Here is a 6000-nt window from a genome sequence, read left to right as displayed (position 1 = left end):
GGGGGGGGGGGGGTGAGGGGGTGGTTGGGGAGGAGAGGCAGCAAGAGAGAGAACAGGGAGGGAGGATGGGAGGGACGGGGGAGGGGCCTGGGACCTGCTCAGGTGTAGCTGGGGCTGTGGGGTGGGGTCCCCAGCAGAGGGTGACCTGGTCCCAAGCCCAAGGACGGAGTTCCCCTCCCTCCCTCTCCCCTCCTCCCACTCCTTCCCCTTCCTCCTCTTTCTCCTCCCCCCTCCTCCTACATTTCCCCCTCCTTTTCCTCTTCGTTTTCCTCCTCTGTTTCCTTCTTCTCCGCCCCCCCCCCCCATCCTTCCTCTAGGGTTCCCATTAGGCTCCAGCTGAAACCAGCCTTTCCCTGTATCCCCCTGGAGTGGATCACTATCCTGGAAGGAGGGGCTGGGCATGTGAGAAGACCCCCCTCACACAGAGACATGGTAGGACAATCTCTTCCTTTCCTCTGGGGTCCCCCTCAGTCCCATCCCGGGGGGGTGCTCAGCAGTGAGGGGGGAGAGGGAGTGAGGCAGAGACGAGGAGACACAGAGATGGAGGGTGAGACATACAGTGACAAGGATGCAGTAGAGGGACCCAGAGATGGACAGAGACAGGGAGAGACACAGTGGCCCAGAGACCAAAGACAGGGAGACAGAGAAGAATCTTAGTCACACAGATACACAACAAAGCCAGTTACGGAGAGACACAGAGAGACTGGAGGGGGAGACATAGGAGCACTGTGACAAGAAGAGACAGAGAGACACAGGTACCAATAGAGGGCTTTCCTGGGGTTGTCCCTGTCACTCTCCATGACATAGACCATTAATGTCTTTCTTTCCCTGAGCCCCCCAGCCTCCCCTGAGGTTAACCCGGGACAGTGCTTGGTTTTCATTCCTGCCCCCCCCCCAGACCCTCTGCCCCACTTACTCGTTTATGCAGTGGGCAGCTGTGAGCACCCACTGGGGGTGCACTAGGATGCCCCCACACCTGTTATCGGTGAAATTGTACACAAGCGTCTGCCAGGGTTGGAAATTCTTCTCACAGCCCCAGTATCCCATTGCCTGGGGATGAATCTGGGGCACAGTACCTGTGGAAAGGGTGCTAGATCAGGGCAGGTGGGAGGGGACACTGGGGCTGGGAGGTCCTGGGCTAAAAGACAGAGCAGTGCTCTGAGGTCAAAGGGACCTTGGTCGTAAAGGAGCAGACTGGGGGGGCTGGGGACATGGCAAGGGGTGTGGGAAGGGTCTGGAATTCTCCATCAATCCCTTAATTGTGTTGGCGGCCGGTCCCAGGTGGGGAGACTTTCTTCTGAGATAGACCCATCCCATGGATCAGGTAGGAGACAAGGCAGCATCTGGAACAACTTGTGATGTGGAGGCCAGGTGTTTGGGAATGATTTGGAGGTCTTGGCCTGGGGGACAGGTGGCCTTGGTGGAGGTGTTGGCTCAGAGAGGAGGAAAGGGTTCTAGGAACCAGTGTTAAGGACCCCAAAAGAGAGGGTCACTGATTAGAAGGGAAGAATTTGGGGGGTCTTAAGGTGCCTCAGGCTTAGATACTTCTATGCCTAGGATGGGACTTTCAGGTTCTGAGAAGGTTTCAGTATTTAAGGGATGGGGCAGAGAGCCAACAGCTGGATGGCAAAGGTCACCCAGGGGCTCAGGAACCACAGCACTGAACCCTAGAGAACTAGGAGGAGGGAAGGGATGATTAGGATCCCAGGGTCCAGTGAGGAGGGGGCACTCCTTGGAAGAATTGGGGAACCCCAAAGACAGAGACAGAGATGGCCCCAGGCTGTGCCTGTCTGGTAACTGTCTGAGGAAGCAGGAGGCCAGTGTGGCAGTAAGGACTGTGAGGAATGAACAGTGTGGAGAGCTAAGGAAGGTTTTGGGGTGAAAATGGGAGAGGTAGGAGGCACCTGGTACCCTGTCGGGGCTGGACTGAGGGCTAGAAAAATGGGCCGCACTGCCTGGTGAGAGGGGAAGGCCTTATGCGGGCAGGAGGTGGGTGAGGGTTTCATGAGAGTCAGGGCCCCTTTCCCTCTCCCAGATCCACTATACTCACCGGTCAGCCTCAGGGACATTGTCAGGCACAGGACCAAGAACCACATGGTGGCAGGGGTGTCCAAGAGGTGGCAGACAGTGAGCTAGCAGCTGGGGAGCAACCTCGGGGAGGCTTTAAACACCTACACCCCCAGGGCCCCGCCCCTACTCTGCCGCCACCCAGAAGCTGGCCAAGGCCTGCCCTTCCTTCTGGGTGTGGACAGCCCCAGCCCCCCACCCCCAGCCCTATGGAAGGGATGACAGAGTAAGCACCTGTTGTTCTTAGGTCCTCAACCGTGCTTGTGGTTATCCATGGTTATGGTTAACCATGCTTATCCTTAACCATGCTGGATGTATTCCGGGGTCTGAGACCAAAGGGGCCAGGGCTTATGGCTCTGTCGCCTTGCTCGCAGTGAGAGGGAGGCCCAGAAAGACAGAATCCACAGCTTTGGAGAATCTTGATGCCCATTACAAAGCCTCAGATGCCTAAACCCCAAGTGAGATTTTGTGCACCAAAGCCCATTGTACCTTCAAATACTTGCACTGTGTCTCTGGAGCTCTCTGATCTCTGCATCTCCCTGAGCCAAGATGCCTGTCGCCCAACTTCCCACATCCCTGAACTATGAGCTTTGGCTTTCAGAACTCCCTGATTCCTATACTTGCAGATGCAGGAACTGGTTCCCCTATTACATTGTTCCCCTAAAAATCAATTCTTGGGATCTCAGAGCTCCACAATCCCAGGGCTTACCAGACTGAGATATGAAATCCCAAAGGTCTCCTGGGGCGAGTTTCCTAGCATCTCAAAATCCAACGTTCTGCAAATGCTGGGGTCCCAATATCACAACCCGTCCCAACTCCCCAAACCTCTCCCTGGGCACCTGATGACCCAGGACACCCAGATGACCTGACCTTCCAGGTCAAGAGTATCTTCTAGGAAATCCAGTGGCCCCGTTCCAGTAAATTTTTAGATCTCGGGGGACACCGAGCTAGTGAACCTCAGGATTAAGTGGCATTGAAAATCACATTTGGGGGGGTGCTTGGGTGGCTCGGTTGGTTGAGTGTCCGACTTCAGCTCAGGTCATGATCTCACAGCTTGTGAGTTCAAGCCCTGCCTTGGGCTCTGTGCTGACAGCTCAGAGCGTGGAGCCTACTTCAGATTCTGTGTCCACCTCTCTCTCTGCCCCTCCCCCACTAACACTCTGTGTCTCTCTCTCAAAAATAAATAAACATTAAAGAAAAGAAAATCACATTTTGGAGTCTCAGAAAAGAAGGAAAAGGTAGAGCCTCATGACCTCCAATGTTGACCTGCAAGGTTTCCTCAGGGCTATAGAAAGAATATCTGTGTCCCCTCAAATTCATATACAGAACTTCTTCTCCCCAGTGTGACAGTTGGAGGAAATGGAGCTTTGGGGAAGTATTATGTCATAAAGGTGACCCCTTGCCCCTTTGCCATGTTAAAACACAGCGAGAAGGCAGTCATCTATGAGCCATGAAGCAGGCTCTCACCCGTGGGACACATGTAGGTCCAACCCCTGCCATGTCAAGCACTTGATCAAATCATCCCCCTCTCTGAGCTGAGGAACATGAGAAGCTCCCAAGATAGGAAGTGAGAGAAGTGGTCTCAGACACTCACAAGTTAAGACCATAAAGGCTGGGGTAAAAGAATATACTTAGTCAGTGATCTGACCTCCCCCCCACACAGATCAGTGTCACCCTACGGGAGAAGTATGCCTCAGACTGAGTGAGGAACCTCTGGATACAGGCCCCAATCCCCATCCTAATCCCCGTACACAACCTCAACCCAATCCCAGTACAGCCCAACCCAACCAGCCCCAACCCCACACAGGTCCAACCCGAGGCAAACGAACCCACCCAATTTAGCCTAACCAAACACAGCCCCCACATCTTCTCCATTCAAAATCAAACCAAACCCACATCGTCCTCACATCCAGCACAACCCAATCTTAACCTCCAGATCTTCTACATCCCCAGTACATCTCCCACCATCCCCAATTCAACCCCCACATCTTTCCCATCCAAATCAAACCAAAACCATTCCAAACGCTAACAATGCCATCTAAAACCAACCCTCGGGTGCCTGGGTGGCTCAGTCGGTTAAGCGTCCGACTTCAGCTCAGGTCACGATCTCGCGGTCCGTGAGTTTGAGCCCCGCGTGGGGCTCTGGGCTGACGGCTCAGAGCCTGGAGCCTGCTTCTGATTCTGTGTCTCCCTCTCTCTCTGCCACTCCCCCATTCATGCTCTGTCTCTCTCTGTCTCAAAAATAAATAAGTGTTAAAAAAAAACATTAAAAAAATAACAATAAAAAAAAAAATAAAACCAACCCTCACAATATCCAGCCCAAAGCTTATCCAACACAATCCAACCCTGTTCCCAGTACAAACCATAACCACAACTCCACCTCCATTCTAACTGCTTTTCCTACTCCATCCCCAACCCTATCCAAAGCATTTTCTCTGGGGCAAGGGAAACCCTACCTAACCCCATCCCACTCCTAAGCCTGCCCACATCCCTCCACCACCCATGATCCCCTCTAGGCTATGACCTCACAGGAGTCTGTGCTCCCACTCTCCCTGCCTGCACACAACATGGTGTCCAGCAGGGGGCCTGGGGAGTCCTTGTTACAAGATGTGGCCAAGATAGCACTGTCCTTGCACAATGCAATGTGTCAGGGAGACTGATTCACTGGGGAGGTAAGTGAGTTTAGAGTGGACCCATAAGATCAGGCCTCTAATCCCTCTGCCAACAAACCCGAGTCCTGGCTTTTGCATAGCAGCCTTGTGACCCTTCTCAAGCACATTACTACCCCCTGCCTTCCAGGGTTTCTGAGCTCCTTATCCCACAAAGGCCTAAGTCAGACCCAAGCAGGCCATATCTACAAGGGGGCAGTCATTGGCAGTGCCATGCAGTACATGTGACTAATGGGGCCACATGACTTGGCCAAACTCTATGTCATACAAGGTTATGAATGTGGTCATACTATTTCAGGAATGCGCACACATGAGAATCAGATGTTTAGACTTAAGTACTGATATGGACAGCACTTGAAGCTGAAATTCACATGACGTATACATGTGATGCCAGACTCACAGCAGGTGTTCATATGTGCATATGGATGTAGGTAGTTAAGACATAAGTGCATATGCACACATACGCAAAGCTTTGGATGTACAAATTCAGACCTAAATTCACAGTCTCCAATGGAGGTCTGGACATCCAGTGTCAGACATGCACACACTTGTACACAGGGTCTAGACATACAAGCTGGGGTCCTGATAAGGATACACAGGGCAGAGGCATCCATATGCACTCAGGCCCCTAAAGACATGTTCACAAACATGCATCTGTAAAATGGTATGATATCCACAATTTTACCTAGGTGTGTTTCCATTTCCTCATCTGTTAAATGAGGGTTGTTGTAAGGTTAAATAGGTGTGCGTGTGTGTGTGTGTGTGTGTGTGTGTGTTTCACAATGCTTAGAACATAGCGACTGCTTAATAAATATTAGTTCCTTTAATCAAGGATACATGATATATATGGGGCATATATTTGGATATCCAAGTTGTGGACACAAATATGGTCAAAGTCAAACATATGTGCAGACCCCAAAAAGATAGCCAAGGTCAAATACTTGATGAATCTGCAAACCACTTAGTGGTGATTCAAAGTTGCAGGCACAAACACAGAGGCCAAGCATTCAGATGTGGCCTTAGTGAATCAGACCCCAGGGCATCACCTGGACACAAGGCTGGGCACTGAAGATGTAAGAGACATAGCCGGAGACACAGGCAGCCAGGACCGGACATATTTACCCATATCTACATCAGCCTCCAAGCCAGATGCTTGATATTCAAGGTCTCTCATTGGGTTTCACATATGATGACAAGGTTCACAATTGCAGGCAAGTAGGAGACAGGTAGGGCTTTGCACTCTTGCCACATATAGATACACACA

This window comes from Puma concolor, chromosome E2, assembly GCF_028749965.1.
Source record: "Puma concolor isolate L17-30 chromosome E2, mPumCon1.1.hap2, whole genome shotgun sequence".
Lineage (NCBI taxonomy): Eukaryota > Metazoa > Chordata > Mammalia > Carnivora > Felidae > Puma > Puma concolor.
This window is presented reverse-complemented; position numbering follows the sequence as displayed.